Source organism: Macrobrachium rosenbergii, chromosome 5 (assembly GCF_040412425.1).
Source record: "Macrobrachium rosenbergii isolate ZJJX-2024 chromosome 5, ASM4041242v1, whole genome shotgun sequence".
NCBI classification, from domain to species: Eukaryota; Metazoa; Arthropoda; class Malacostraca; order Decapoda; family Palaemonidae; genus Macrobrachium; species Macrobrachium rosenbergii.
The window spans coordinates 10,818,418-10,842,017 of NC_089745.1; the positions used below are offsets into that span (position 1 = coordinate 10,818,418).

Sequence of the window (23,600 nt, forward strand, 5' to 3'; positions counted from 1 at the left end):
GGAGGAAGATATAAGGCAAGCCCATTACTTAATGAGTCAGCAAGAGCTTTCAGCGGACAGCAGAACTGACAACAGCAACACTACTAAGCCTGTCCGTTGCCGTACTGTCTGCCAGAATCTGAGCGATACATTTTCTGGAGATGACCAAAGAAAGATTTTGCCTGTGTAAATCTGTATCAGACTCAATTTGAAGGCTGCGTATAAAATGGGTATACATTAATAGTTTCTATACATATAACTTGAATATTTTAGGTTTAATTTAATAAATAATAACAACCCTGACAATAGAATTGTAAAACAACACGTAACAATGAAGAAAACGTAATGATCTTAAAATTCCGGAAATCTACAAGGCCATTTCTCCTAATCTGTTTCACTGCCTTAGAAAAGAAAGATAAAAATTAGGGAACCTTTAGTCCTGTAGTTAAAAATAAAGTAAACCACAATTACAATTATAAGAATGAGTTCACAACAGTCGTAAGTTCCCTCTCTCTCTCTCTCTCTCTGCCTTGGAAAAGAAAGATAAAAAATATGGAACCTTTAGTCCTGTAATTAAAAATTAAGTAAACCACACTTTCAATTATAAGAATGAGTTCATAACAACCGTAAGTTTCCCTACTCAGAAAAGAAAGATAAAAAATATGGAACCTTTAGTCCTGTAATTAGAAATTAAGTAAACCACAATTACAATTATAAGTTTCCTACTCTCTCTCTCTCTCTCTCTCTCTCTCTCTCTCTCTCTCTCTCTATATATATATATATATATATATATATATATATATATATATATATATATATATATATATATATATATATTGCGTTATTTCTGGTTCTCAACAAGCCTTTGCGATGCGATTGCCATCCCCACTCCTTTTTCCACGTCAGCTGCGACCTAGCACAGTAACTGACACATATCTACTCAGGTCCACACGGACACAATGAACTTTACTGGAAAGTGCATACAATTCTGCGCCTCGCTGGGTAATAAAACCCGAAACATCTCGCCAGTGGGTCAAGCGTCACAGCCACTGGACTGGAAGTAACTTTTCACAAAACAGTTATTCCGTTAATGCCGAGTTTTGGAATTTTCATCCTGTTCCCAACTTCCTTGTTCCCTATGACCTCCCTTCAGACAGAGTAGGCTGAAAGAAAAAGCCTCACCCATCTCTCTCTCTCTCTCTCTCTCTCCTTCCGGTAGTAACATCTTCCTCTTCCTTACTCTCTCCCGTTTTAGAACTAATATCTAGTTCTTCCCTCTCTCTCTCTCTCTCTCCTTCCCGTAGTGACATCTTCCTCTTACTTTCTCCCTCTTAAATTAGAGCTAATCTACAGTTCTCCTCTCTCTCTCTCTCCCCCCTTTTCGTAGTAACATCTTCCTCTTCCTTCCTCTCTCCTACATTAGACCTAATCTCTAGTTCTTCCTTATAAATAAAACTTCCCTATCTATCCACATCTCTGTCTACTAGTGTGTATTCATGTCCCTTGGCGTTCTAATGAATACTTAGCCCCCTTCGCGAATATCAGACGACATTGCTTCCTGGGAAAAGTCTTACGACGTGGGTGTGCGTCCTTTGCGCCGCTAAAGGATGGTAGATCATCGAGGACATTTAAGAGTCCGGTGTGAAAAAGATCCTACTAAAAGGGTCCTGTAGGATGCCAGTAGTGTAGGGATTCCTTTTCGGTATATGGGTACATCCATCCGTCTGCCAGTACCTTTAAAGTTTTTATTCTATTAATAAATAAATATGGTCTTTTACGTGTGGATGTTGAATAATTTGTTATGAAATTCACTGAGAGAGAGAGAGAGAGAGAGAGAGAGAGAGAGAGAGAGAGAGAGAGAGAGAGAGAGAGAGAGAGAGCATTTTTATAACGATATTGTATACAGAGCAATATGTATATACACCGGGTATGTGTTTTTGTAATATTTACATGTATTTGCACTCCTCTCTCTCTCTCTCTCTCTCTCTCTCTCTCTCTCTCTCTCTCTCTATATATATATATATATATATATATATATATATATATATATATATATATATATATATATATATATATATATATATATATGTTTGTGTGTGTACATTAGAAGAGGTTAGCCCGCTATTTTCTTAATTAAATTCCAATTTGAAACCCGGGATATATGATGATACAAGAATGCCCATAACGCTCGCCTTCATATACATAATAATTCTGAAGTAAATCAGCAAAACACCTTCTTACTGTATAAAGAAGACAGCGAAAAAGTCGAAGTTAAAAAAAAAAGGCGTTTAAGCCTTGGCCGCAAACAGCGGTTTCGGACGAGTCCAGGGCCATGACTGTGTTTACCTTTCTCATTAGAGCTCCTCCGAATCCCTGGATGGCTGATTTCGCCTGGGTTGCGACGACCGCTAAGCCCATAATGGATAGATGGATTTGGTTCTTTGCTTTGTTTATTACACCGGGAAGCTGGGACGCCGCCAAACGTTATTCAAACATTCGATTTATTGTTGAGGCTTCTTCTTCTTCTTCTTTTTCTTCTTCTTCTTCTTCCCAGATTTTCGTAGACATTATACACCGGTACTTTTCACTTAGGTGTTGCATTACGAAATTCATAAATTTACCATTTCTCTCTCTCTCTCTGTCTCTCGTCTCTGTATATGATAGAAGAAGCTTAAATATATATATATATATATATATATATATATATATATATATATATATATATATATATATATATATACTGTATATATATATATATATATATATATATATATATGTATATATACATATATATATATATATGTACATATATATATACATATATATATTTATATGTACATATATATATACATATATACTGTATATATATATACAGTATACATATTTATTTACCCTAATTTACACTCTTCATAATTGTCCCTATGTGCACTTACGAATGCGTTGCTGTTCCTGCACAGTCAGTCCTCGAAAGGCAAAAATAACACGGAGTAAGCCGTTGTCGATCAATGAATTAGATAAAAAAAAATTCAAAGACTTCAAAATAACGTCACTCAACATTATTTACCGTATGAATGTACGCATGGTATTTCGTGTCGAAGACAAATTATTTAGAATGTCAAATGTTGGTTTACATCGCCTGACGCCAAGTAAAGATTACAATCTTTACGTAACTATCAATAACATTTGATGTTCATAAGATTTACCTACACCATTACTCAAATAAAGCTTAATATCTTGTCATTACGTCATTGCCGATTACCTAATACAAATAAGGACTCAATATCGTCATTTACCATGATCATCAATTGATATCACATAAGGCTTACATTTTACCACTCAGATGTCGCGGGTTCGCGTCTACCCCAGGGTGATGAAAAATCACTGGCTCTGTACCATGATAAGTTACTGCTGCAGTGTGGGGTCTGCGGTGGGAGGTTGAAACAAACCAACATTCTCTGCAAGCTTGAATTTCAAGTCAATGGCCCCTGTGTGCTTGTTCCATGTGAATAGGTTTCATCTATTAAAACAACAACAACAACAATAATAATAATAATAATAATAATAATAATAATAATAATAATAATAATATGTGCTACACCCAGTTTAAAAATAACTTCAGGCTGCTATCTCTTCATTGGCCATTTTCGACTCATTACTTCTTATAAAGACTAGACATTTTTTTTATCATTTTCGATGCTTGGGAGCCAATGAAATACTAAATTTCTTTAATCCTCAATTGTTAATTGTGGCAAACATGGGGGTAGGTAGAGAGAGAGAGAGAGAGAGAGAGAGAGAGAGAGAGAGAGAGAGAGAGAGAGAGAGAGAGAGAGTAATTCTGCATGCCATTACCAAATTCTTACAATTATTTTAATAAAGTCACATGGAATTACGGAAAGAAAAAAGTTAGTGTTACCCGAAACACTACAGAGAGAGAGAGAGCATTGGGGTGATAAAGTATGAACATCAAAAATATCAAAAAAGGTTAAAAGGACAAGCACTGCAACTATCAATAATGCGGAAATTAAGGGACAGATGGTGGCAATCTTCTGGCATAAGTGCACTCAGCTCAACTCGAGGAATATTTGAAAAAATCATTAGCAAATCCTCCACACATACACACACATATACACGTATATATACACATATATAAATAATATATTGTATATTATAATCACTCTCTCATAACCACAGGGAAATTTGGAATACCAAGTGCGGGTCCTGACCGGTTTGGTTTTTATTTCCAAGCCATTACCGAAGGATTTCGTTAATTGTTATGACATATAAATATATATATATATATATATATATATATATATATATATATATATACATATATATATATAGTTTCGAAGGGAAAGGGATAAGGCATCATTATTACCACAGTTTATTATGCCAACGTTTCACCACAGCTGCTATCGTCGCATATTCAGGCTGCAATGATTAAAAACCCCTCTTACGAAAAGTCACATTAAAACATCGATATATAAAATAATCATAACACAAATAAAAACATGGGGAATAAGCACAGTACATGCTCAGCGCTCTTGCAGGGATGAGGTGTGTTAGGAGAAATGAGGCAAGAGGCGCTTTGGAGCTTGTCTTTCCCTTCCATAGTCCCACTGCAATACCAGTTTTGAAGATTTGAAATCACCATTTATTTCAAGGTCATGGATTTGGAAGAAAACAAGAATGGAATGAGAAGCGTATAATCAACTGTCATGTAAATTCCAGGCTGAATATGGAGTTATGTTGATCAAGAAAGTAAATCTGAAACCTACGCACTTCAGGAATTCCATTAAAGTGTCTCTGACAAGGTATTTACAAAGGGTACGCAAACAGGTTCCGTGCGTCTGATACGACACTGGAATTTCCAGCCATCCTGGAGCGGAAGTGGAAGATTAAGCCAATCTAACCTTACAGTCCAACCAAACACACGTAGGCCCACCCACGCACAAACACCCATCCACGTGATTTCGTGTGGACCCCCACCCCAACTTTATTTGGGTTTGTGTCTACGCATTCGGACAATTTTTCATTCAGTCCGCATTAATATGGAAAGCGCAAAAGACTCATCACTCAGTTAAGAGAAAACACGAGATCTACTGTATACCAAGAGATGCGGGGATGAGGTAGGAAAAAGTCCATGTGCTCTCTTTAACTAGGGCAATGAGTGATGTATGCGGTGGTTAGTGGCTTGTACTGGGTCGCGAAAAGGCGTAGAAGGGCAATGGGCTATCCACCTCGTCCCAAAACCAACCTTTTGAAGGGAAAAGGAGATTATACGCATACATATAAATATTATATATATATATATATATATATATATATATATATATATATATATATATATATATACATATATATATATATATATATATATATATATATATATACATATATATATATATATGTATACATATATATATATAAAATGTGTAATTAGTGCATTTAGTGGTTTAAACCAATGTAGTACAGATTTTGCATTAACCATAAAGTTCAATAACTGAATATCTTACTTTATTGAATAATAACAACTCAACAGGAAATAAATAAAACCAAGAAACAATACCTTTGAGTTCATATAAATTTGCTTTTAGTTTTCTGTCAAACAAAACTATTGAGATGGCTATTTGTCTGTCCGTCCGCACTTTTTCTGTCCGCTCTCAGATCTTAAAAACTACTGAGGCTAGAGGGCTGCAAATTGGTATGTTGAGCATCCACCCTCCAATCATCAATCATACCAAATTGCAGTCCTCTGGTCTCAGTAGTTTTTATTTTATTTAAGGTTAAAGTTAGCCAAGGTCGTGCGTTCTACAGGACAGGTCACCACCGGGCCGCGGCTGAAAGTTTCATGGGCCGCAGCTCATGCAGCATTGTACGCTGTACAGAAAACTCTGTTGCGCATTTTTTACTTGTTTAAATTACACGCCGGTGATAAATTCATCTGAGTTGAACATCATGGCAACCATTCCACTCTGAAAGATCCCTTAATTAGGGAGAACGATTCGGGGCCGATTGAATAATCTGTACTCTGTTGCCAAGACAAATGGTTCCACTACGTCTTTCGAGAATCTGCTTGTTTGACTGAATATAGAATTTAGGCCAAATGCCAAGCGCTGGGACCTGTGAGGTCATTCAGCGCTGAAACGGAAATTGACAGTAAAAGGTTTGAAAGGTGTAACAGGAGGAAAACCTCGCAGTTGCACTATGAATCAATTGTTACGAGAGGGTGGAAAGTAAGATAGAAGAAAGAGAATATGAAAGGAGGTATGGTAAAACAACGAAAGTGGTTGCAGCTAGGGGCCGAAGGCACGTTGCAAAGAACCTTAAGGAATGCCTACAGTGCACTGCATGAGGTGAACTGACAGCACCAGCCCCCTACGGGGGAGAATCTACTTGTAACCTGGGCAGTTATTCAACAAGATCTCGAAGAGAGAGAGAGAGAGAGAGAGAGAGAGAGAGAGAGACTATTACTCTTCTATTCAAAACAATCATACAAGCAGTACATTGCCATTGGCAACCAGTCTAAAAACGTTTAATTCGAGAAACAATTGTGTTTGGCCGTTATCCAAATAATGTCATAAACTTCTCTTAGGTACTGTTTGTTTAAACTAACGAACTGGAAAACGATGCTGCATGTATCGTGACTTATAATGGCCTTCGTTCCTCGGAGAGAACTATAAATTTTCTTGCGAACACATGCATTCGTAAGATTGCGGTGCCACTAAACACTCAGTTACGGTAAATAGATATCTCTGACGTTTTATAGGCAAGTCGATGCTTAATAAATATCTCTGACGTTTTATAGGCGTGTCGATGCTTAATAAATATCTGAAATTTCATAGGCATGCCGATGCTTAATAAATATCTCTGACGTTTTATAGGCATGTCGATGCTTAATAAATATATCTGACGTTTTATAGGCATGTCGATGCTTGATAAATATCTCTGACGTTTTATAGGCATGTCGATGCTTAATAAATATCTCTGACGTTTCATAGGCATGTCGATGCTTAATAAATATCTCTGACGTTTTATAGGCATGTCGATGCTTAATAAATATATCTGACGTTTTATAGGCATGTCGATGCTTGATAAATATCTCTGACGTTTTATAGGCATGTCGATGCTTGATAAATATCTCTGACGTTTTATAGGCATGTCGATGGTTAATAAATGTCTCTGACGTTTCATAGGCATGTCGATGCTTAATAAATGTCTCTGACGTTTTATAGGCATGTCGATGCTTGATAAAATATCTCTGACGTTTCATAGGCATGTCGATGCTTAATAAATGTCTCTGACGTTTTATAGGCATGTCGATGCTTAATAAATATATCTGACGTTTCATAGGCATGTCGATGCTTGATAAATATCTCTGACGTTTTATAGGCATGTCGATGCTTAATAAATATCTCTGACGTTTTATAGGCATGTCGATGCTTAATAAAATGTCTCTGACGTTTTTATAGGCATGTCGATGCTTAATAAATATATCTGACGTTTCATAGGCATGTCGATGCTTGATAAATATCTCTGACGTTTTATAGGCATGTCGATGGTTAATAAATATCTCTGACGTTTTATAGGCATGTCGATGCTTAATAAATGTCTCTGACGTTTCATAGGCATGTCGATGCTTCATAAATATCTCTGACGTTTTATAGGCACGTCGATGCTTAATAAATATCTCTGACGTTTTATAGGCATGTCGATGGTTAATAAATATCTCTGACGTTTTATAGGCATGTCGATGCTTAATAAATATCTCTGACGTTTTATAGGCATGTCGATGCTTAATAAATATCTCTGACGTTTTATAGGCATGTCGATGCTTGATAAATATCTCTGACGTTTTATAGGCATGTCGATGCTTAATAAATATCTCTGACGTTTTATAGGCATGTCGATGCTTAATAAATGTCTTTGACGTTTCATAGGCATGTCGATGCTTCATAAATATCTCTGACGTTTTATAGGCATGTCGATGCTTAATAAATATCTCTGACGTTTTATAGGCATGTCGATGCTTAATAAATGTCTCTGACGTTTCATAGGCATGTCGATGCTTCATAAATATCTCTGACGTTTTATAGGCATGTCGATGGTTAATAAATATCTCTGACGTTTTATAGGCATGTCGATGCTTAATAAATGTCTCTGACGTTTTATAGGCATGTCGATGCTTAAGAAATACCTCTGACGTTTTATAGGCACGTCGATGCTAAATAAATATCTCTGAAATTTCACAGGCATGTCGATGCTTAATAAATATCTCTGACATTTCATAGGCGTGTCGATGCTTAATAAATATCTCTGACGTTTCATAGGCATGTCGATGCTTCATAAAATATCTCTGACGTTTTATAAGACATGTCGATGGTTAATAAATATCTCTGACGTTTTATAGGCATGTCGATGCTTAATAAATATCTCTGAAATTTGCAGGCATGTCGATGCTTAATAAATATCTCTGACGTTTTATAGGCACGTCGATGCTTAATAAATATCTCTGACGTTTTATAGGCATGTCGATGCTTAATAAATATCTCTGACGTTTTATAGGCACGTCGATGCTTAATAAGCGTCTCTGAAATTTCAGATGCACGTCGATGCTCAATAAATATCTCTGACGTTTTATAGGCATTTCGATGCTTAATGTCTCTGACATTTTATAGACATGTCGATGCTTCTGACTTGATGCAAACCAAAGCGACCCTTTCTGGTTCATGCTAATTTATCTAAGCTTGGAGATCTCCTTGACTCAGTTCCTTAACTGAAATTAAATGTCTGTCACTTGGGAATTGTGTCCTCACAAGCGCAGCTACATTTTGAGCAAGCCGGCAATCATTAAATTTCCAGGAATATCTCAGAATACCAACAAAAGTTCTAAGTCACCAGCAACTGAATCTGAATGGTTAGCCTCAGTCAGGCGTTAACAAAAGACTGGATAGTCAAGTCATTATTTGAGGTAACATTAGTCATCCAGAATGAGGGGAAATCTTAGTCAGTTTCAAATGATGAATTTAGAAACAAAAACGCAGCAGAAAACTGCTATCAGGTGAAAAATAGACGACTTTCGAAATTTTTATGATGATAACTGGATTGCAGAATCTCTAAAGGGCTGGGATTTCTGTCACTCGGAAAGGCCACTGATGTCCGCAAGAGAAAACTTTCTCCTGCAGACGATAGTGATTAGGGTAATATAATATTCATGCCAAGAACCAACTCACTCAGGAGGCAATCACCGACTGAAAAACTGTAAACATAAAGACAGAAAATGACTCCTGCTAGATCTAACAAATTGATGCATCACAATATGACGTTAGATTAGTATCATTAGTTTTCAGTTTTCTGTAAAAGAAAACTATTGAAATGGCTTTGTTTGTCCGTCGGCACTTTTTCTGTCCGCCCTCAGATCTTAAAAAAACTACTGAGACCAGAGGGCTGCAAGTTGGTATGTTGATCATCCACTCTCCAAACATCAAACATACCAAATTTCAGCCCTCTACCCTCAGAAGTTTTTATTTTATTTAAGGTTAAGGTTGGTCATGGATCGTGCGTCTGGCACCGCCGAGTCCAATTCAGGAGGGTCGCCGACGCACCTTACTCGACCAAATCTGGGGAGCAACTGAGCGCTGCCCGCTCGTAGCTGAGAATCTCACACTGCGGCACATCGATAAATTTTAGCAACGCTGCTAATAAAAACCTTATCAGCATATCTCTAGATCATTTTTTATTCTATTCATGGATGAGCGTAGGAAAGAAAAATCATAATGGCCTGATTCAAACGAAAGTAATTCATAAGCAAATGAATAAAAGGCAGAGGCAAAAAGCTAACAGCAGACCTTTAAAGAGAGCAGGCAATAATCATCATAGACAGGAGAAGCAGAGAGAGAATCCAAGAGAGAATCCAATTTGCAAACAGAAAATGTGGGATGAGGCGGTCTGCCGGGTGGCAACTGGTCGCTAGAAAGGATAAATTCCACTTCACCCCCATAACTGCACACTGGGCAACAGATAAGCCTATCAAGTATAAATATTTATGGGTAAATATTAAATGCCCTTATACGGATATTCCACTTACGTAATAATTCTGTGTTCTTTCCGTACGTTTCTCACTTAGAACGACTCCCGGAAAATTAAAAAGGAAAAATATAGAAATTCATCGTCCTGTACAAGGCCAAGAGAAAGAGAAGGTCTACTCATTTCCCCCCAGATCCCCCATGTAGGCGGAGCTTTGCCTACCTCCTTATTGCGTCAGCAGATGAATGGCCGTAATGAGCAGGTACCTCTAAGATACGTCATCGCCTACGTAGTTACCCCAGGTGGGAGGCGACTCCACCCAATTGGGTAGACCTTATCTCTCTTGGCCTTGGTCCTGTTGATCGAACAACAAAGGGCAACGAGTAACCACAAAGAAATATGAGCCTATGTCTACCATTTATAAATAAAAGTCAGCTTACAAAGAGCAGTAGCATACAGCAATTTTAATCACATTTACATACTCAAAATACACAGAGACAACTGAGGAGGTACAGTAACCAACTCCCATAGACAACACGACGTAACTTAATATAAATAAGTAGAAATAGCCCCACATCCTCAATGCGGACAGGGCAAGGCTAATCTGGAAAACAGAAGCAATGAGATCATTCCTCATTGTGGCAGGTTTAAGGTTATAAAACCACACATGAAATGTCTCATCCACTTAGAAATTATGCATAATTTGACTTCAGAGATCTCGCCTGATTTCTTTTTCCACGATCCTGAATTTCAGCATCAGGATCTTTTCTTTTCCAAACGAGTATTTATGATTCTTAGAATTAAGACTGATCTTTCAACCCAGGTGCTAAATCCTTTCAGCATTCGGGTCCACAAAAATAATCCCCGTGCCAATCTAAAGGCACCGTTTCCGTATACCCAAAAGCAGTAAACTGTTTTTTTAAACGTCAGATCCTACCCTGGTCAGATTACATTTTAATCCACGGACCATTATACCCCTACAGGCTGTCGTACAGTAAATTTACGACGCTGTTTTGGCTGGCTTCAGGAAACTTGACTTCCATACGGTTTGCAGTGTACTTACACACACACACACACACACACACACACACACACACACACACACACACACACACATATATATATATATATATATATATATATATATATATAAAATTATCATCATTATTTTTCCGAAGATAAACCCTATTCGTATGGAACAAGCCCACAGGGGCCATTGAATTGAAATTCAAGCTTCCAAAGAATATGGTGTTCTTTAAATACAAAAATCTATTCGGTTCTGAGACCCGTCAACTTTCCTAGTTCGTCTACTTCGTAACATCTGACCAAACAGAAAAAATCCGATGCTAAAGTCTGTAAATACCACGACGAAAATGATGAACTTGATGAATGTCAAATGGAAATGAAAGCTACTCCAAGGTGAGGGAAAAGAAAAAAATATATGACAGAGAAGATTTACCCCTCCCATTTCTCTTGTTCTATCCATACCCATACAGTGTAAATACACACAATTTCGCACACATACATAAACAAATGAAAATATGTTCGGTCTTAGAATAACTCTGTGACAAAAGCGCATAAATACACAGTCGGTGTCTGTGTCTTTAATGATCCCATAAATAGACATATATCTTCGCTTCTCGAAAACGACTATATAGACGTTTGGCAAAATGTAAATATTAGGACAAACCTCAGTATTCCTTTCAGTGTGCCTTGTATTTGTGACGTCGGAAGTATACTGTATTCTGCAAACCTTGGGACGCATTTTAAAGTTAATATTACCACTATGCTGCATAGAGAATAAAAATATTCATATGGAATATATATACACACACAAGTTAAGAGGTCATTATGGTTATCCTACACAACACACGTGTATAATTTATATATATATATATATATATATATCCATATATATATATATATATATATATATATACACACATACATATATAAACATATAAATATTATATATATATATATAAAGAGAGATATATATAGAGAGAGAGAGAGAGAGAGAGAGAGAGAGAGAGAGAGACATATACATGTTTGTATGTATATATACACATACATGAATTCAGTTGGAATCCTTTTACATCTAAAAGAACAAAGGATATGAAGAACTCTTCCTTTCCCTAACAAGGCCGCCATGCCTTGAAAAGAATCCACGCAGGCGCCACCCTCGTAGAGAGTGACAGGGTGGCGCATCGCTGCGCCACCTTGGGGCCGATGACGTCATCGAATACGACGCCGCAGTGGAAGGATGTTTATTAGTTTTCATTCTGCCCAGATTTTGAAGCTTTGTAGCTTTTTTTATGTTCAATAATTTCTGTGGAAATAATGTATCTTATAATGTTAGGAAAGCAAGAAATTAAGTTCTGGAGTCATGGATGAGATTTAGACTGGCGTAGAGATAGAAATGACACTTAAGACAGGTAGGTATGATTTTTATAAGCAAAACAACGCAAAAATTTCCAAACATTCTGTCAAGCTACAAGGCAATTTATATAGCCCTGAAAGAGCTTTTTCATTAGTAGACTTCCTGTCAACAATACTCGAAATTTTACTATGCTGCTGTAGATAGTTTACTGTAGATTATTTATATAATCTGTGATCTACAGATTATATAAATAAATAAATAAATAAATATATATATATATATATATATATATATGTGTGTGTGTGTGTATACATAGACATATTAACTTTATCACTTACACAATTGTTCTGTGCATTAATATAGTTATTAACAGTAATTATTGAAACTGGATGGTATCTAATATAAATATCTCCTTCAAATACAATCCAATTTTCAATGAGGTCCTTAATTAGTATATATATATATATATATATATATATATATATATATATATATATATATATATATATATATATATATATATATATATATATATATATATATGTATATATATACACATATATGTATATATACTATAATGTATGTATATAGGTATGTATATATACATATATATACGTATATAGTGTTCGTGGCTGTGTAAATGTACCAAGAAACTAACACTAGCCTGAAAACAAGGAAAATCTATTAGGCCTTCACTGGAATGAACAGTCATATTCAAAATCTTCCAAATATTGATTCCGAAAATGAGCCTCTTAACACTTCCCCGAGAAAGATGCATGTCATCTCCATGACATGACAGATAAACAGTATTTAGCAGGAGTTGCTTATCTACAGTGCAGAATTCCAGGATTCACACAGTATCCTTCTGAAATGTTTAGTATTATTGTAAATGGCTGTGAAGTTCCTAGTCCCTAAATAACAAAAACAAGGCAAAAATCACAAAAGCCATTTTCAAGGTATTGGAAAGTAGCAAGAGAAAGCTGTTTGATATCTGTAATTAATCAGAGGCAGACTGCTTTCAACTAACAGTGAATCTATTCACATTATATGTATGTATGTGAATATATATATATATATATATATATATATATATATATATATATATATATATAAATTATATATATATATATAAGTATATATATATATATATATATACTATATATGTACTATATGTACTTATATATATATATATATATATATATATATATATATATATATATATATATATATATATATATATACTAATTCATAGGTGATTTTAATGATTTCAAACATTAAACCACAAATGCCCTTCAATATCAAATCTACTTGACCTTGGTTAATAACTTACAGCCATGGTAAATTCTTTGTGATTGTACATTATTTCCAGCGTTAAGTTGAATTCGATATTAAAGGCATTTATGATTAATAATTAGTAATATAAACTATATATATATATATATAATATATATATATATATATATATATATATATATATATATATATATATATATATATATATATATATATATATATATATATAATATATATATATGGAAATACAATAAAATCTTTTATTCATCATTCTCCTAAATCTACTTAATACGATTCCAACTGAAATCCTTCAAAATTTGAAAAGGGAAATAATTGGAGAAATCCTCCTCATCCCGCCACGCGACCCCCCCCCCCGAGCCCAGCCCTTGCTGCCTGCGCCACCCTGGTGGCGTGACACTGCGCCACCCTGACTCCAAGGTCACGAGGGAACTTTGGGCGTTTGGTCCAACGCTGGGGGTAGGAAGGGCATTCAGCGCCACCTTGAGAATCTTATCGACGCTAGAGAACAGTCAGGGAAAATTAAGGAAGCTTATCTTAAAATATGGTCCATCTGGACCATATTTTAGCATAAACATTTTGATTTTAATATAAACATTCATTTAATTTATTTAAATTTAAATATTTTGATTTGTCTACGCTATCTAGAGCATTTCACTTATCAGATTTCAGAAACAGATAAAGTTCAGAAATTCTAGATTTAGCACAATTAAGTAAATAGGGACTTATTACTCAGTTAACTCACTTTACGTTAGTTAAATTTTATTCATACAAAACAATATATAAATACACCATTTTGATGTGGAAACTTCATGGAGTTCTTTTAGGTTAATAATAATAATTTACCTATATTTTTCATCAAGCTGAATTTCTGAAAAGCATCTTCAGAACACCGCTTTCTTATAACTCTGATGAGCAGCATATACTTTCATAAAAGTAGAACTATTTACTTCAAATCATGAGGAGTGACGGTGAACGTAAACCATATTTTTGGGTTTAAAAGACGGTCACAGGAGGAGCAAAACATGTCGCCACCGTGAAGTAAAGATAAAAATTATATTTGGTTTCATTTCCAAGATGGAGTAGCCTGATAAGACTATGCATACTTCCATGGGAGCTTAGATTGTTCTACCGTGCACGCACACACACATACATATACATATATATTTATGTGTGTCTCTCTCTATATACATATGTATGTATGTTTTAATATGAAATATCTGCGAAGTTAAAATCAGAGTCAGGAATAGAAGAATACTTTTAAACATATCGGCTTATGCATAATTTCCAATCAGGTTTTGCACTGAAAGCCAAAAATCAATTTCAGATTGTGTTTTTGGTATGACTGATTGATTGTGTTCTTTCGACTAGCGTTATAACAATTCGTAGAGTCAATTTTCAGTCTCTTCAGATGAGAAGCCCAATGAATGGGCATTTGCAGAACGACCATTAAGCTACATTAAACTAATGAATTAGAAAATAAAGACAATTCATTTTGGTCACCATATCATAAAAGAAACTGGAATATCAATGAGCTTTCAATGACAAACAAAGGAAGAGCGAAAACTGCGAGAACTCTCCTTGAAGTTTATATTCACTATTTCTGAGAAGAATATAGGGGTTAGTGTTAATGTAACTTTATATTAATAATACATACAAGCCTGTTCAAAGACCGTTGGACGGGAAAAGGGGCCTTTATGCAGCTCGGAACACTTGTCAACAAGAAGAAACAAAAGAGCACCTGTGCATAATTCAGGGAATTGAAAGCCATCTTGAAGCTGAGGTGCTAAGCCCCTTCAGCTGTCTTCTCCTGAGGAAAATTCCTGCGGCTCCTCCAGAAGGTACCCCTTCCTTATGAAAAAGGACGCTAAACCTTCCTCTAAATAATACCACAGAGTGTGCCCAGGTCCCAAGACCCTCAATTCGTCTACCCTTCATCCACATACGGTTATTAAAAAGTCAGTCGGCGATGAGGTTCCAGTTTCAGCCTGTTTCAGAAAATCACTTCAGGGTACTCTGAAAAAACAGCACCAAATTTTCATACAGACAGATAGTTCGACTCCCAACTTTCTCAACAGAATTGTTTTTCTTTACTACTGACCAACTAAGCAAAACATGATGATAACAGCCCGTAGGTTTCAAGACTTTAAACTTTTTGGAAAGTTCACGTGGTGACCTTCGTATATGATGAATGTCAGACTCAATCTCTGTCTGGGAGGTCCGTTTTACTCATAAACAAAAGCAAAAAAACAATAATAATAATAATAAAGGACAATTTCAATATGCAAAGGATCATCTCCAATGTGCATCTAGTGTTGGAGTTTAAGTTGTAACCACAAACAATATAAAAAACTGTAGAAACTATAATTTCAAGATAAAATAATGAACAACATTTTCATCTATAATACAGTTGCGATAAATGCACCATGGAACTATGAGTTTGTTAAGTCCAGGAAAAGCGAAGACAGTTATTACAAAAAGATCTTATAGTGACTGAATGTTCTCCTGTCAAAGCTGCAACAATTTATAAGTCTGAAACCATTCTTTATTTTTGTGTTAATAATGTATATATATATATATATATATATATATATATATATATATATATATATATATATATATATATATATATATATATATATATATATATATATATTAACTTACCATCAGTGTGTGTGTGTGTGTGTGTGTGTGTTTAATAATGTATATATATAATATATATGGATAATATATATACACATATATATATATATATATATATATATATATATATATATATATATATATATATATATATATATATATCGGCATCATCATCATCATCCAGGTGCCATATCCCATGACGTCGGCAATCATGGCTCGCCACTCCTCTCTATTTCCGGCTCTCTGCAGCAACTGAGCTGCAGACATTCTTCCTCCAGTCATTCTCACCAATCCATCCATATATTTTTGTCAGGTCTTCTCTTGGCCGACTTCCATTGATTTTACCAGTGAGAGATAGATGTTCTAGTTCTTGTCTTCTCACTATGTGACCCACAAACCGCATTTGTCTACCTCTCACTGAAGCCAAAAGTTCTCTCTCAATGCCTACTCTCTCTAATACCTGCTCATTAGTTTTCCTTTCTGTCCATGATATTTTCAGCATCCTTCTTCCAAAACCACATTTTGCAGCCTGTAACCTCTCCTCATCTGCCTTCCTCAAGGTCCAAGTTTCACAGCCATACAACAATACAGACCAAACAAAACATTTCAAATCTTCTCCTAAGATTCATCGATATTTTGAGTTGGTGACTAATTTCTTTATCTTTATCTATATCTATATATATATATATATATATATATATATATATATATATATATATATATATATATATATATATACAACCTATAACTTATAACGTCTGAAGGAGATTATATGATCTTCGAAAATATAGCTGGATTGTTCATATTGAAAATAACAAAATGCCTAAAAGAAGACCAGATATATATAATAAGTTCCTTGGAATGAACGGACGGGAGCACTGCGCCATCTTGAGTACCAATGCCAGGATACACGGGTGGTGCAATGGTCAGATGCTGAATTTTTCTTCTTATTCTTGAAGTTTTTACTAGCAAATTTCACACACAAACATACACGCAATGTACACACATGCATGCATGCATACATACATATATATGTATATGTATATATATATACACACACATTCATGTATTCATATATATATATATATATTTACAGAACTACAGTGTGGTCATAAACTCATGGTACAAGACAAAATACTTGTAGCTTTGTAACTATACATGATAGAATCCATCTGTAAAAAGGATAAGAAAGCCTGATGTGTCTAGTTTTTCTGTTCGTCTAAAGTTTTATTTATTATTTGTTTTATCAAATATTTTTCACGAGTCTGAAACTTAAAAAGGACTTCTTTTTCATGACTAATGTTGACCCATGGGTTCACGAGAAGGAAGCACTAAACTGCTTTCTTTCTATCATATATACTTACGATGCTACAAGTATTTTAAATTGCACCATGGCTTCATGGACACCCTATATATATATATATATATATATATATATATATATATATATATATATATATATATATATATATATATATATATATATATATATATATAAATTTACAAAGGAAAAAATTGAAACGTATGTATGATTTACATGTATGTACCTGCTTCCAGAGCAGTCTTTGAGTGAAAATTCGTCCCATGAAAAATGAAATCAATCTGAAGAAACGAGAAACTTTTCTGAAATAAACAGGAACACCCGAAATCTCACAAGTCCTATTTCTAAAAACATCTTCCAATTATCACTTCCCAGAGAAAGAAATATTTCATATCCACGAGAAGAAGAATCAAAGGAACTTCGTGGGAGTGTTGATCCCAAAGTTCCCAACTGGAAAGTTCACGTGGTGTCCTTCTGAAATGATTCATTTCAAGATCTGTCTCTCTCATGGGGGTCAGTTTCACTTGTCAACAATGGCAAAACAAGTAATAACAAAGTAAAATTCCAGAATGCTAAATTTTTTTATTTACTAAATGAATAACTTGCATGTGCATCGGGTGTTAGGAGGTGAAGCAGAAGTCACAATAAATTGAAAATTGTAGAAAATTAAGTTTCAAGATAATTTAATGAGCTATATTTCTGTCTTTTGGTATGAAAGCTACTTTAAAGTCTATAGTATGTTCTATCTTGTAATAACAAGCAGGAATGATAATATACCATTAATACTCAAAAATCAATTAAAAAATACTGAGTTCGAACCTTCCTTCATAATGCTTATTGGAAGAGCATCTAATGAAATAATTAATTTCTGATAAAAATATAAAAATCAGCCCATGAACTACAAATACCTTACATACTGACAACCCAACAAAGAAATTATTTGAGTTCCATAAACAATTGATGCAACACAGATTTTAGCGAATTCACGTCATCATGATTTGAAGATATATTGACGTTAGTGTAAAATTCATAAGAATCCTCCTTGCGCACGTGAATAATTAAAAATAAATTCATCAAAACCAATAGAATACAAATTATCAACATCATCAATAATGGAAAATTCTAAAAAAAATCAAGGACCATTAGAATCGGAAAAATAAGAAAAATCACATGCAAAGACCCACAGCTATATATCTATATATATATATATATATATATATATATATATATATATATATATATATATATATGTGTGTGTGTGTGTGTGTGTGTGTGTGTGTGTATGTATGTATGTATGTATGTATATATACATACACACATTATATACGTATATATAAAATGTATGTATGTATGTATGCATCAGAACTGGGTGCAGCATCTAGAAAATTATTTGAGATATGCAAATATAACATAGACTGTCACTAAACTACGAATGAAAACTCAAAATGAGCAAAAAGTGCAAAACATCCCTTACAAGTGCTGCCTTACATCTTTATTTAAACTGCTGAATTTACACCCCTGTGCCTCGTGATGTGAATCATGAAAAAACCCAGGAAATGATAATAAATAAAAATAAAAGAAATAACGAGTGACAGCATATGAATATGAAAAGATCAGAGGACAACAAAATTTTGGATAATTAAGTAAAGCTACAGAGTAAGTAATCGAATGTAGGGACACTTTAATTACATAATAAGAGAGAGAAATAAATAATGCATGAAATTAGCTCCACTGTTGAAACATCACTTCTGTAAATATCCAAGAAAATAATAAGCTTTTATTAAGTAAAAAATATCTGCAGATAACTACGTGATGCATTGAAATACAAATAGCGAATAACAACATATTCCAAATGAATCACAAAGACGGTTTCAGGCAAAAGTTAGGGAAGACATCTGATGAATCAGATTTTGTATAAACTTAAAACATATACCCAATGAATACAAAGACTTTATTCATCTCTTTTTCAATTTATCATGTAAAAAATTCCCCCAAAGAAAGGAATATCCGGATATCCTACCCTGTCTCAAAAACAAGGTAATATGTGTGTATGGTATAGCACCTCAGAGAGAGAGAGAGAGAGAGAGAGAGAGAGAGAGAGAGAGAGAGAGAGAGAGAGAGAACAGTAAACAAAATTTGAAAATTTTGACATCCTTGTCCCAGGCCTTAGGGTCCAAAGCCCACTTCCCAAAAATGGGGCCAAAAGGGTCGTTTCTCTCCACAGGGTCCCCGAATTCGAAAACAGAAAACTAGAAATTGAAGGATTAACATGACTATCAAAAACAGCATTTCCCAGTTAGATATTTTTCGAGAAGAAGGCAGGATGTTTATGACATATGAGTCTGAAGTAAGTTCAGCTTAGACCTTCCATCACCTGCCTAGTTCTGTGTATGGAACGAAAATGCGCATCATATAACGAAGCAAAATGCTTTGGAAAAAATGAAATGTTTTGTATATATCAGTACTGTTTTGATCGTATTCATCAGTACTTTTATTATGAAAGCAGCAAAATTATAAGGACATCAGCAAGAAGTAATTGCAATATAAAAAACCTAGTTTGTATTTCCTTTGAAATTACAAACATGTGACTGCTGCTAAAATTGTAGCAATTTGAAAGCCACGTGTACAGATTCCATAACTGTTAGGGAAAACTGTTACAAGTTGCAAGATGATTGTACTACTAATCAATATCATCAAAATCACTAGAATTAGGCCTGGCAGTATCGGTAAGTAATAGAGAAGGTTTCACTATAAGTAGGACTTAAGCTGAAAATGTACGAGTAAATAAACTACATATATTTGAAGTTATATTGATGTTACATTAAAATTAATAAAAATTATCAAAGTTCTTCAAAAAGAAGGCACCGTGCTTACCCCATATAAATAGGGAAAAAAGCACGTTAAAGAAGAAGAAGAAGAATCATAACCCAGTTTCATACAAATTACCAATAACAATAAAGGATAATTCTCCAAAATATGAAGGACCTTTAGAATTATGAAAAAACAAAAGCACCCATAAACACATACACAAAAATCTGACGTGACTCGGAAGCATTTAACAGATGGTAGGGTATTCCAAATGAAAGATTTAACTTAAAATGTCCGCAATCCAGTCGATGAAATCGTGACATAAAAGATTTTGGAAAATGGTTTTCCAAAATCCAGATGATTTTCCAGAAATTAATGAAAGGTTATGTTATAACAATAAGCTAAGATCTCGAAGAAGGGATGAAATACGTGGTGATAAAGATTCGTGTAAAAGACAACTTAGGCGTGATAAAGACTTATATAAAAGGCAACTTATGAGTGACTTAGACACATGCCAAAGACAACTTGGGAGTGATAAAGACTTTTGTTGAAGGCAACTTAGGAGTGATAGAGACTTCTGTTAAAGACAGCTTGGGAATGATAAAGATTCAAGTCAAAGACAATTTAGGAGTGATCAAGTCTCACGTTAAAGACAACTTAGGAGTGATAAAGACTCATGTTAAAGACAACTTGGGAGAGATAAAGACTCATGTCAAAGACAACTTAGGAGTGGTAAAGACCCATGTCAAAGACAACTTAGGAGTGACAAAGACACATGTCAAAGACAACATAGGAGTGATAAAGTCTCATATCAAAGACAACTAAGGAGTGATAAAGACCCATGTTAAAGACAGCTTAGGGGTGATAAAGACCCATGTTAAAGACAACTTAGGAGTGACAAAGACACATGTCAAAGACAACTTAGGAATGATAAAGACTCATGCTAAAGGCTACCTACGAGTGATAAAGTCTCGTACAAAAACAACTTAGGAGTGATAAAGACTCATTTCAAAGACAACTTAGGAGTGATAAAGTCTCATGTGAAAGACAACTTAGGAGTGATAAAGTCTCATATGAAAGACAACTTAGGAGTGATAACGTCCCATGTCAAAGAAACTTAGGAGTGATAAAGACCCATGTCAAAGACAACTTAGGAGTGATAAAGACCCATGTCAAAGACAACTTAGGAGAGATAAAGACTCATTTCAAAGACAACTTAGGAGTGATAAAGTCTTATATCAAAGACAACTTAGGAGTGATAAAGTTTCATATCAAAGACAACTTAGGAGTGATAAAGTCTCATATTAAAGACAACTTAGGAGTGATAAAGACCCATGTCAAAGACAACTTGGGAGTGATAAAGAATCATATTAAAGACTACCTACAAGTGATGAAGACTCATTTCAAAGACAACTTAGAACACAATTATTCACAGAAAACATATAAACACAGGAATTTCTCAACAGCTAATTGTATAATTTCAACACATAAAAGAAGACAGGATTGCATTAGCTTATGACATAGCTGTTGAAATTTATACACATTCTTTCTGTTGCCTACCGGACAGAGTCTTATTCTTCATTAATTTTACATCACCTATGAATTCTGGTATTCTTTACCTAACTACCTTTGCATTCTTTGAATTTCTTGCTCACTGATGTTCGGATCTTTTGATAGTTTAACTAATGAAGTTACGAATTCATGTTTGCGCCCAATTCATTTCCGATTATTCCCCCCCACCCTCCCTGTTAGCAATTATACGCAACTTCATCGAAGTTTTGTTTTTGTGATGAGAAGTTTTCGTTAAAACTAATCACTACATTTTTCCTTTAACAGCGAGAGAGTCCGGCGTGAATGCTTGAAAAAGAGAAATTAAGGAAGTTTCCCCCCATCAAAGAAATCAAACCACTGTAAAACAAAATGCTTCGCTTACAGCAGAAAATCCTGTTTCCAATGTATATTATATGGATGATATAATAAAAAATAATAACATAAGAAGAGACATACGATCACAGACAAAACTTCGATGTTATTACACAAAAATAACTGAAAATGGCCTTATTTTTTCTTGCTTGATTAATCATCGCTTCTTTGATTTCTATATTTATTGCATGGCCCCTCAACAAGAACACTGATATTAATACTTCAGCACATTACTGCAATTTTGCTTACCATAGAGATGTTTGCGCCGTATCAACCATTCTATAACCAAACGAAGTTTTCTACCTTTAATCATACCTCCATTACTTAAGCTTAATTCTTGAGGGGGAGGGGAGTTATTATTCTATTGTGTCCTATAATAGTACAATGTACCAAACGCTTAAGGTTTCTTAAAGTATCCTTTCTTAAGCCACAGTTACATTGCTTTCTACCTCATATTTTCAGCGGTTTCCTTTAGTCTCTTCCTTCTTGGCTGTCCATCTTCTTTAACTTTACATTGCTATAATTTACTCTTCTCTTTCACGCCAAATCTTTCGGGCGAACCCCTCAAGAGTTAAGAAATGTGAATCAGCAGTCTAGTTAAAATAACAACAATAACAATCTTCCGACGTTTACAACAGATGAACACAGTAAAGAGATTATTAATATTTAGGACTATTGCCGAATCCTGATTGATAAAATTTGCAGTGTAGGTATTCCTGCCTACAACATAAAAAAAGACGGTATTTTTTTAATGCAGTCTCATCCATGCAGTTATGATGCCACAGTTTCATTTCAAGACCAACTTTCTATACATCAATCGGTTTTTAAAGCACACATAAACAGTAAAAGAGGTAAAAATAAATAAATTAGATAAGCAAAGTAAACACCATAAAAATAACTGGAAGGAGCGAGAACAATTTTTCTTGCTTTCTATGCCTCCAAAGGTCATTTCCATTACGACACAAAATTTAATATGCACTAGTGAATGTCTTCACTGCAGTCTTTACCATCCCTTAAAGCAACATAAATATTGCCAAATAAATCATTTTCATGAAACTAAAGCAAATGGAACAATGTAAACAAACCCAGGAAGTCCTCCATGTTTTCCGAGGCCCGGTAACCGTAAGGCATGAGGGAGAAAAGAGGCGTGACGACTCCCCGGTCCTAGGGACCTCCCACTTCTCAATAAGCTAGCCAATCGCCGCAGTC

At 34.7% G+C, this 23,600-nt stretch overlaps 1 protein-coding gene across 1 annotated transcript in view; it reads right to left on the reverse strand.

Annotated features, from left to right (window-relative positions):
• Pglym78 (phosphoglyceromutase 78) overlaps positions 1-23,600 on the reverse strand; it is a 150,922-nt gene that overhangs the window by 70,777 nt on the left and 56,545 nt on the right. The gene's annotated exons all lie outside the window — the stretch shown is intronic.